At 33.0% G+C, this 12,494-nt stretch overlaps 1 long non-coding RNA gene across 2 annotated transcripts in view; it reads left to right on the forward strand.

Annotated features, from left to right (window-relative positions):
• LOC143241022 (uncharacterized) overlaps positions 1-12,494 on the forward strand; it is a 15,380-nt gene continuing 2,886 nt past the window's right edge. The window contains exons 1-3 of one of the 2 annotated variants that reach the window (XR_013022147.1): positions 1-425; positions 1,694-1,753; positions 2,715-2,861. This is a non-coding gene — a long non-coding RNA (uncharacterized LOC143241022). Of the gene's footprint in view, positions 426-1,693; positions 1,772-2,714; positions 2,862-12,494 lie in introns of both variants that reach the window. The other variant, XR_013022144.1, reaches the window with a different exon arrangement.

Consider the following 12,494-nt stretch of genomic DNA (forward strand, 5'->3'; position numbering starts at 1 on the left):
CCATAGTAGCTGAAAAACCCCAAAACATCTTCTTCAAGGGATGTTTTACGAACTGATTGATGTGAGATTCTCGAAGTTTCTCACCTGGAGATCTGCGAACATGCAAATTTCTTTGACCCTGTACGAAGAAATGAGTCTCGTCACCTTCTTCCATTGTTCTTGCGTCCAGTTCTTGTATTTCAGACCTCATTGATACCGTTTTTTCTTCATTGAGTTGGTAAGAAGGTATTTTTTGACTGGTCTCCTTGCCCTTCTAATGCAATTTCGAATGACGTAATATTCCTGAAAATTTCGTCATATGTCTCACAAATAGATTGGCCGTACTGCAAAAAAACAGCTAATGACGCCGTCTGTGTGAAAAAATGACTATTAAAGGAAATCAGCGGGTCCAGCGAACCTACACCGGCCGCCATGCTGAAAATATTGTAAAATGACCATTTGTTTCAATTAATTTCCACAAGGGTGTATTTATATCTGTTAAATAAAAAAATCAATTTCATATTTTATAGAACTTATCATATTACCAATGGCTATTATTATTCCCATTGTTGTTTTGTAATTAATAGCCAGCAGTTTGTCTTACCCTTTGTTAGCAGCTAAATTTTTGGATGGAAGCACTTAGCCTTAGTAAATTTGCCATAAGTAAACCTATGGTGTCCAGATATTCAGGGTCCACATTTTCATAACTATGTAATGAATTAACTGTTGTGTAAACATAGATGTTTTTAAATTAAAGAGGAGAAATATATTACTTGTGGAATCGAATTACAGAGAAAGTGGTCAGTAGGGAGAATATATTTAACTCAAAAGTGATAAGTTAAGAAGTCACCCCTGTTGTATTGTAATCACTAGTTATTCCTCTGTATAGATAGGTTTATTTCATTGTTTATTTGTAATTTGTTTTTTTTAGTTTTGGATTAATTTAGTGTGTGCACTTTTTTTGTGTGTGGCTGATCTGGATGGCAAGAAACAACTTTTATCTTAGGATATAAGCTTTCCAACTATTCTTGCCAACTTCTACAACTCTAAATTTGAACCTAGTTATCTCCTTGTACTGTATGAATATTTGTTTTGAAAGGAAATGTTTGAAAACTAAATATACAAGTATTATCTGCAGTTTAAGCTGATTTATGAAGCTTGCATTATCTTGTTTCAGAGGTACCACTAAGAAGTATTACAACAAGAAGCACATTCATTTTTATATATAGAAACTGTAGCAGTGAGTTTTGGTGTGTGAAAAAAGTGCTTAAAGGCAAGATTTTGTTGTCTTCTTAGTGCGAAATTACATAGAAGACTAACTATCTGTATTCTGTACACCTTGGGAAACCGATTCTCAGATTTTTACAGACTCAAAACCATTGTTATTAAGTGAACATAATAGATCTTTGCAAAAACATGGAAATTAGGGTCACATAATTCATAAATCTAGTTGTGATATTTGATGAGAAAGTGGTAGACAGCAGCCTGTTGTAACAGACCATAGGCAAACATGAAAATAGCATAAAACAAGCATTTTTCATTGAGAATCTTTTGGTTTTCATCTCCTTACATTTGAGGCCAAGATGTGTTGTTCTGTTGTTTTTTTAATTTCATAGGACTTTCTTTATGAAACTGTAGTGTGAACTATACTTTTACAGTAAGTAAATACCATAAACGTTTGCCTTTATAATAAGTCTATATTTCTTCTTTCCAGCAAGACAATGACCTAAAAAAAGAAGACCAACTAACCAGCAGTACAGAGAAAGTTTTCAAAGTACGACAGAAATGGAAAGTCAGTTTGTTTTTCTTATAACTGTTTTTATACTCAAATCAAATAATTTCACTTGTCATAAAATAGAGGAAGTTGTGGTTCAAATGTTTCAATTTTATTACTTATGTTTATTTATCTCAGCCTCTTAGACTGGCATTGGTCATAAGCTACTGATTAGTAAGACAGTAAGAATGATCAGACAGGACTTGGCAGAGCATTTTGTTTTATAGTTTCTTTCCTTCTTGTCTATCAATTTAAAATTAAGGAAGGCTTATGCGTATAAACCCTTGTGTAGCTTTGCACACAAATTCTTAAACTGTGACTGTTCTTTGCACTTGCCACATGATGTTTTATAGAGTATTCTTGAGGAAGTCTCTGTGGTAGACACCTTTTCTTTAAAATTCTTTTTTGAAAATTAAAAACAAAAATTAAATAAATTATATTTTGAACACATGTTTCTGTTCTGAATCTTCTTTTATACATTTTGTAGCACTGAAAGTAATTCTTTTTTTATATTGAGAACTTTCTGGAATACATAATATGGGTTAGCTACACAAGTGGTGCCATTGGACTCTTACAAGTTGAGTTCATATATACTGTTATTTCTTAACTGGAGTAAACAACAACAGCTGTTCAAAAATAACTTTCTGAAGATATTTGTTATGGGTAGATAAACTCTTGGATGAGAAAATGCAGATATGTCAGAAATAAGAAAGTTTAATTATCCAAGTTTTTTTGGAAATGTTTGGTGTTTGTTTTAATTTTATTAAAACTTAGCAATTGCTGGAACTTGCTCTTGTATCACTGTCTAGATGAATCAAATTAATTAATGTAACTCATAAATATTTAAAAAATATTAAGAAAAAGAACACAGTCATTAATAATGATATTAAAAGTTAGCTGGCATGCATTACATTTTCTTTTCCATGTGACTTTCTCTTTCTCTCTTTTTTTTTTTTTTCAGCTACTCTTCCAACTTATCATGCTGTGTAACCGCTTGTCTAAAGGTGTCAAGTTGAAATGTCAGAGCAGTGGACCTTTACAGGATGTTGAAGCTTCATATAACCAAAACATAGCATATCATTACCTCCACAGGGACAGCTAGGTTCTGGTAAGTTTTTATAAGCACTTTGTCCTTCTTTCCCTTTCTCTAAATACTGAGCATTTGGAAAAGAAGATAACTAAACTTTGTTTATTTATTTGATTCATTTAAGTGTATTTAAATATTATGAGATTTTAAATATATACTTTAATGCTATTATTCTAAAGTTAGGAGTATCAGTAACAAAGTGGATAAAATCAGAGCTCAAGTTGAAATAGAAGACTATGAAGTATTGAGAGTTATTGAAACTTGACTAGATTTGAGAAAACAATAACAATATACAGTAAAACCTATAAAATAATTATGAAAAACATCCAAAAAATACCTACCACAAATCTTAACATATATCATGAACTCTATCAACCATGGATAAATTCACAGTACTACACATCAATATCCAGAGTGCTATTGCTTCCAAGAAACATGAGATTGAAGATATAACCAACACCATAAAACCAGATGTTTTTGTAATTAGTGAAATAGCCTTCTATAACTACCACAGATTTAAAATAAAAGGATAATCTGTTATCAGACAGGATAGAAAGTATAAGGGAGATTCAAACCGAGGAATTTTATTACTGTATAAAACTGAAATTATAGTTCAGGAACTAAGAATACCTTCTTTCAATGAATCAGCAGTAATAGACGTAAGTAACAGTGGCGGGCATTTACGGCTCACCTAGCAAAGTATTAGATGCAAATATATTACATTCCATATATAATCACAACCCCAATATAGTAATTAATTTAAATAGTAAATGAGGCTCGGCATGGCCAGGTGGGTTAAGGCGTTCGACTCGTAATCTGAGGGTCGCGGGTTCGAATCCCCATTGCACCAAACATGCTCGCCATTTCGGCCGTGGGGGTGTTATAATGTGTCGGTCAATCCCACTATTCGTTGGTAAAAGAGTAGCCCAAGAGTTAGCGGTGGGTGATGATGACTAGCTGCCTTCCCTCTAGCCTTACACTGCTAAATTAGGGACGGCTGGCGCAGATAGTCCTCGAGTAGCTTTGCGCGAAATTCCAAAAAACAAACAAACTGACAAATAGTAAACATATCACCTTGAACTGTAGATGTACAAACCCTAATGGTAAAACACTTTATAAATTTCTAACTGAAACTAATATGATTTTGTTAAATGATGCAACACCGACACATATCTCGTACGCACATGGCACCAGTTAAATACTGGACTTATGCCTGTGTTCGTATAATATGAGTCGCAAATTCGTAAACGTTTCTGTTGGTCACGAAATGAATAGTGACCACCTTCCAGTCTGGTGTATCTTCAACTTCACCCCCCACTTAAACAAAATTAAAGTAAAAGATAAACTAAATTATAAAAAAGCTAATTGACCAATATTTCAATCAGTCATAGACCAAATTTTACCAACTGAAGTACTAAACTTCGACGCGGACGCATCAGATATAGATGCATATCGTCATATAATCTCTGAGTGCCTAAACATGTAGCCAACAGCTCAATACCGAAACAAAAACACTCCACATTAACACACATATGGCAACCACACCAAGAAATAATACACCTAATAAAAGAAAGAAGAAAACTACATAGACAGTACATACAAAATCGAAATCCGACACTAAAAACACAAATAAGCACTATAAGAAATAAAATAAGACATCAAATCCGACAACAAAAACAAGACAGTTGGGACACCTTCTGCTCACAATTAAATCATAAAACAGATCCAAAAACAATTCTGGATACACTGGAAGAGATATACCAACACAGGAAAAACAATCAAAGAGTACCCATCACTCGAATCACATGGCAAAACAGCTTATACTAACCTAGAAAAAGCAGAGATGTTTAAAGACCACCTAAACACACGTTCAAAACACACCATGAACCAGGCATGAACAGATACTTCTACAATAAAGTCAATAACTTCATTGAATAGAACAAAACCATATACATGCCAAAGTTCCCAGTAAACACATCAATAAAACCAGAGAAAACAATAGACTGCAGCACTCATCAACTAATAAAAGATATAACAGTAACAGAAGTATTAATAGTCATCAAAAACACAAAAAACAAAACTCCTGGAGATGATGGTATACAAGCCATCCTCCTAAAAAATGGTACTCAGAGATTATACGAACACCTAACAGCTCTATTTAACTTATCATTTTTTAGCTGGATATATCCCTGTTTCTTGGAAGAAAGCAATAATTTTAGTGTTCCAGAAACAAAGAAAGCCAGCAGATGAACCAAACAATTACCGCCAAATTAGCCTAATCAGTTGCATCAGCAAAATTTTAGAAAAAATAATTAGTAACCGACTATGTATATACTTAAAAGCAAATCCAAAATTATCCGAAATTCAAAATTGATTTAGAAAATATAGACAAACTACAGACCACCTAATCAGATTAACTAAAACAATTACAGACAGCTTTAACATAAACGAACGCACTGTAGCTTGCGTTTACGGATTACGTCACCGGTTAACGGAAATGTATTTACCCCAGGGAATTATTGGCTAGCCAACTAACTTTCTGGACAATAGAACGTGTAAAGTAGATGTGAATGGGGCCCACGCAGGATCCTTTTCACCTGAGGCAGGAGTCCCACACGGGAGGGGTAGTTAGCCCTATATTATTTATCATATATGTGAGTAATATGCCTCAGCAGATAGCCCAGTGTGGCTTTGCTATAAGAAATACACATGTGAATAATATGCCACTGTCGGACCTAAATTTAGGTTTTGCATCACAATTTGCTAACGATGTAGTGGTCTGGATAAGGGTCCCCACTCCTTCAATAGCAACAACAAACCTCCAACCAGTCCTGAACAATTTAGAATACTGCCAAAAATATAGAATAAAAATAAATATTCCGAAAAACCATGTAATTCTATTCACCAGATTAAATAAACTGAAAAAAGATCCACCAAAGTTATACATGAACGGATCACTTTTACTGACTGCTACTTTGGCTAAATTTTTAGAATTAACTTACGATACCAAATAAACGTGGATACAGCACACTAACAATATTCTGACAAGAATCTGGAAAAGGGCAAATTATGCATGAAGTCTTTCACGTAAAAATCAAGGCACATCACCTGATAATATAATAAAAATCTACAAAACACACATTAGACCTATAATAAAATACGCATGTCCAGCCTAGATAAGCTATACACAAAAACAGTTACACAAACGACAAAAAATACAAAATTGAATCTTAACTTCAGCTTATAAAGTACCACGTAGTACTTCATCCACATTCATGCATAAGTATGCGAACATAGAGACAGTATCTGAAAGACTCTTATGTAATATCGACAGATACTATGTACATAGTCCTAAGTACCTCTCTCCTCTAAATATAGGCCCCCGCTAGTGCAGCGGTATGTGTACGGATTTACAACGCTAAAATCAGGCGTTCGATTCCCACCGGTGGGCTCAGCAGAGAACCCAATGTGGCTTTGTTATAAGAAAACACACTCACCTATGAATATATGTTTAAGAAATATAAATCAAGCTGGCCACCATGCACTGGACGCTTAAAACTAGTATAATATTCATACTTTTATTATTATTATTTTTACTCTCTTCCTTTTTCTTTCTTTCTCTTTTTCCGTTAAATATATATATAAATGATTTAAAAAAATAAATAAAAGTAATAATGGAAAAAATATATATATAAAAGAAGAAAATAATAAGTAAATAAATAAAGGAGCAAATCAAGACAATACATTGACATTGCCCTGAAAAGGGCTGGAGTAGTGTGGGTTACTGTGGCCCAAAAGCACTACAGCAACAACATAGTAGTAGCCGATATGGAAGTCAGGGATGGAGGAAGAGGTCTTGTGCACCTGACTCTCCTGGGTATCTAAAATTCAACATACCCAAATACCCACAAAGAAGAAGAGAAGCGAAGAATATACCACACATAAATATATAATGAATAATTTTCAAAAAAACACAAACACCTACAAATTTAACACGAATTGACACAGATGCCAGCAACAACACACAAAACCTCATAAATAATGGAATAATGCTTTGGTATTAAATATACCAAGTTGAACAATTAAAAATTCCGACAGTTGTAGTAATTCAATGCTACAATTGCCAAAGATATAGGCACGGTTTTGTGGCATGTCTATTTACGGGATACCGAGGCGCTGCAGCTGTGGCGAGGAACAAGAAACACCTAAATACTGTAACTGTGGACAAACCCATACAGCCAATTACAAAGGATGTGACAAATACAAACAAATAAAACAACGTATATATCAGATAAGAACAACAACGACAAAACAGGAACAACTAAATATAAGTACGCAACAAACAACAGACACAACAACATAAGTTAGCAAAACACCGAAATAAACGTATGCACAAATGTTAAAAGGAAAAAAAAACACCTCAATACAAACACAAAAATCACAAGAAAACAATACCACACTCCTAGAAGCAAGTGCTAACACGCCTGACAAAACAAGCCTATTGACTACCATATTCAAAAACATAATAACAGAATTTATAACAGAATACACAAAACCAAATCAAACAACCAACTGTATTGATATGATAAGCAACATCCTGAAAAAAACAGATTATACCTCATATGCCACACATAATAACAATACTTACGGGATACCTACTGACAACGTAAAGTTCACAGTAGTATATATCAATATCCAAGATGCAATAGCTTCCAAGAAACATGAGATCGAAGACCTTATACAAGAAACTAACCCCCACGTTATAATAATAAGCGAAAATTTAATATTGAACAACAACAGGTTTAAGATACTAAATTACACAACAATAAATAAAGATAGAATACACAAAAACGATGAAAATAGAGGTATAATGGAGGATGTATCTTACAATTTATAGATGATAATAATACAGCCGTAATGAACGATAACCCCACCCCTCACACACACACAGACAGCGTATGCCACTAACACCAATGACTATTAGATATGTGTCTTAGTACAAACAATATGAGCCAGAAGCTAATAAAATTTCAGGTGGGAAGATATGTTGATAACGATCATCTATCAATATATTGAGTCTTCGATCTCGCCCCCCATAAAAATACAATCTACAAAAAATAAAAATTCGATTATAATAAAACAAATTGGCAAAAATATATTTAAAATGCATACTGATCCAGATATAGATGCTTATTTTTACAACAAAGTCACAAATTATACACTAAACAATGAAGAACAATTTGAACCAATTTTTCCAACAAGTATATCTGAGACAAATACAAGATACATAACAAACTACAAAGACACGATCCTAATGAATGAAATATCCATACATGAACTTCATAAAGCAATAAAAAAAAATCTCCGGGTGAAGATGATGTTCAAGCCATCCTCCTAAAAAAGGGAACTTCGAAATTGCGTGACCACCTAAAAGTACTTTTTAACTTATCACAATACTCTGGATACATACCAGTTTCTTGGAAGCATGCTAATATATAAATGTTCCATAAGGAAGGAAAGCCAGCCAATAACCCAAATAGTTACCGACCGATCAGTCTGACCAGCTGTGTAGACAAAAATTCTTGAGAGAATAATCAGTAACAGACTCTCCACATTCTTGGAGACAACATCAAAATTACCAGAAGAAAAATGTGGATTCAGAAAATTTAGACAAACAACTGACCACTTAGTCAGACTAACTGAAGAGATAATAGGTAGCTTTAACAAAAAACAATACTGAGTACTTTATTCCAGAAGTTGGCGCCCCTAAGGGATGGATGGTTAGCCCTATACTCTTCATCATGTATGTAAACAATATGCCATTGAAGGATCTTAATCATGGATTCTCCTCACAGTTCGCTGATGATGTGGCAGTCTGGAAAGGTGCCAGAACACCAAAAATAGCAATCATAAACATACAACCACAACTAAATAGAATAAGCGAATACTGTCAGAAATACAGGACAAGCACAACTTGTCGTCTTTACAAAACTGACAAAACACAAAAAACTACAGCCTGAAATATATATGAATGGAACGCTACTTCAGAGTGCCACATCGGCAAAATTTCTAGGTCTAACTTATGACTCAAAACACAATACAAGGATTAACCGTGTAAATGAAGTAAAAATAAAGTCTGACGAAGAACCAATTATGATAAGAGTCTAACTAGCAAGAATAGTGGAGCATCAACAGACAACATACTAAAAATTTACAAAACATACATTAGACTAGTAATCGACTATACAGCTCCAGCAAAACAATTAACACCAAGCTACAAACAATACAAAACACACTCCTCACAACAGCATACAGAGTTCCCAGAGCAACATCATCTAAATTCACACACAAATATTCAAATATACCAGTTATACCAGATAGACTCATACATACTACAATAACGTATTTTGATAAAAATTGGATGAAAAATGAATTATTATGCTAACTAGACAGGTACCTCATACACGATGAAGATAGTCTTAAACATCTCTCCCCTATCAACATATATTTTATATGTAAAAATAAATAAAATAAAATAATAATAAACATATATATAGAGGGGGAAAAACAGGCCACTATCAAACTAGACTTCCTACTGATAGGGAAAATAATATCTGTAAATGTATACCATGGGTCGGAGCAATTCAGCCCACTCTGACCCTAACACCAACCAACACTGCATGACTATACAAGTAAAGGAAGGAGGAAGAGGTCAAAGAGCACCTGACCCTCCAGGGTATATATATGATACCCAAAACCCGAGAGAGAGTGGCCTTCTGATGCCCCTTAATGGAACCATGATGTCTCCACTTCTTTTGCTAAGTCATATTATAACTATGATTTCATTGCCTCTACACTCATAACTATCGCCTGAGGCAACCAATTAGCGAATTATCGTTCAACAGCTGTGTTAACTACTAACAAATTAATGAAAATTGCTTGTTCGTGAGATTTTAGACGAGCAAGCTACTTATTAGCACCAAGAAGTTTAGGGAATGCGTTTGAAACAAGCTTATCTCAGTATCCAAGAGACTAGTACATGTTAAATAAAAAGTCCATTTTGGGCATTTCAAGGTGTTACAAATTGAAATACCGATCTTAAATGGCAAAAAAAAAAAAAAACCACCAACAAAACTATCTATACATCTCCATCAAAACTTGACCGGGTTTGGATAAGATATAAAAGCTAAATTTTCTACGTATTCATTAAATACACTTATGGCCAATTATGATACATGTGATCCCACAACTATATTTAGATTGGTTAACTTTTGTGACTATTAGTTAAATGTGAGCTGGTAAATTATCGCCTTTATTAACCTATACGTTACTCCCAAGTATTTAGCTGCTAGTTTTTAAACTTATGCAAATTTTTGTAGTATTAAAGAATTGTATTACATAAATGTTTAAACTTGTTTTCATCATGGCTGAAAACTTTAATCAGGTCTACGAATGCTATTTCTTGATTTTAATGTTATAAACAGCAAGACATTTAGGCAGTATAAGAGCACTTGGTTTTGGGTTTCTAAACTAGTCTTACACGTACAAAACATTGTATTCTTGAATTTGCTAATGTCAATAAGCTATGGATGATGGCTAATTAAAGCCTATGGTAAATATATCAAAAGTTTTCAGCTTTTTACTGCATTAAAGTTTAATCAAAAAAGTATTTTAGTATTTTATAGACAAAGTAGGGAAACATTCAACAGATTTCATATAATTTATATATTAACTGTTACAGTAATATAGTTACTGTTACAGTTCACGTGACTGAAGAGCTATATCAGTAACTTCTGTATTTGGTGGTTAAATGAAGTCAAAAGGCTTTTATTTCACCATTTGTAAATAATAATATTACAAAACCTTTAAGTAACTTACTTGAAAACCCAAAGTTAGAAAACATGACAATACACATAAAGAGAAAATCTTACTTTTCAATTTCTTAAAAGCACACATGTATCATGTATCATTAATTTATCTGCATTACTAACAAAAATATCTGTGTGGCTTTTATTACAGAATATTACAAGCTCTTCTACAGTTTCACAGACTCAAGCCATAAATAAATATTTTTGATGAAACATATGACAGTATTTGAGGGAGAAGAAAATATTAGAAATTAAATACATACATTACTTAAAATACTGCCCTCAGTTATGAACTCTGTCTTATTTATGTCAGCAACAGAAAAGAACAATATTTCAATGACTAATTATTGATGAATTAAGCTATTTTAATCAAAAGGATGTTCTGTTTCTTCTAGAAAGCCAAGATCCTGGTTTACCAGTTTTAATTACTTAGCATATTCCATTTTGGCTTTATGATACATTGAAAACAAAGATAAATTTTAATATTCTTTCAGTTTTTAAGTGACTCCTTTACAAATCCTGGGTGAGAAGAGAGTTAGGTTATAACAACATTACTCTAAAGCAGACATTCAAGTGATCCAACCTTAATTATAAAGTTGTTAGCAGAGTTCAATTGCTGGATCCTGTACTGGGAATGTTTGAGCCACAATACAGACAAAAACATGCTTCTTGATACACATATGGAAACCTAACCCAAGTTATTTGTCATTACTTTAAAAGCTTCCATCTTTTTTTGCAAAATTGAGCAGTGTGTAACAAATCACAATAACTTGTGCCTTTGCACTCAAATACAAACACAGTCATACGTGTCATACAGTCTTTTTTGGCAATAGCACTCGGAAACACTAATTTAAATAAGTCAACAACATCATTCTTTTTCATATGAGTAATACTGAAATGTTAGCTTATATAATTGTCCTGATTAATACTATTTACCTTATAAATGTTTGTTTTTGAATAATATGACAAAATTAAGTGACACTATTTGAATTAACAATCAATTTAAAACAAAGACCTTTTACCCACACTAATACAAATACTATATACATGGAACACAGTATACAGTTAATATATACACATACACAATTAATCTCATTTACTGAGTTTATCTTTGCTCTTCTTGGCACGAAAGCATGGTCCCAGTTTGACCCTTAATTTAATATTAATCAATTCTTACACAGAAAAATTTACACCAAGGTCACTTAAATAAACAGGTACAAGGAAAAAGTCTTAAATGTACTAGTATTTTATTACATGATAGATGACAAACCACAAGTTCTGAAACCATACTACTAACTTATAACTTTAGCGATTACAAATAATAAAATCTTTAAAACATTGTGTGTTATAATAAATAAAATTCAGTATGTTTATTTCACTTTCACACACTAAAAATACAAGCTGGGCAAATCCCTTTGGTTGTTACAAAAAAATGGTAAGTTTATTTTGTTTATTTAAAAATATGACAACAAAAAATGTGGATAATTTTTACACTTTTACCATGTTACCACTGAATAATTTGCTGCTGGTAAATCCAAGTGACAGTGGGTTTGATAATCACTTGCATGTAATTTTTTTTAATTACATTAAGTTAGTTCACACATTGTTCTGCTTTACAGCAGCATAAAGTTTCTACATGAACAGATAAGATTCTCAGTTTATTTACAGAGCGGAAAATTATCCCAAATGAATGAAATCAGGTCTGAGCCCTGATTACTAAAACATAAAGTTAACTTCAGAAAACAGGTAGCAACCATTTTCCTGTCAGACAGTATATAAATTCATC

This window comes from Tachypleus tridentatus, chromosome 2 (assembly GCF_004210375.1).
Source record: "Tachypleus tridentatus isolate NWPU-2018 chromosome 2, ASM421037v1, whole genome shotgun sequence".
NCBI lineage: Eukaryota > Metazoa > Arthropoda > Merostomata > Xiphosura > Limulidae > Tachypleus > Tachypleus tridentatus.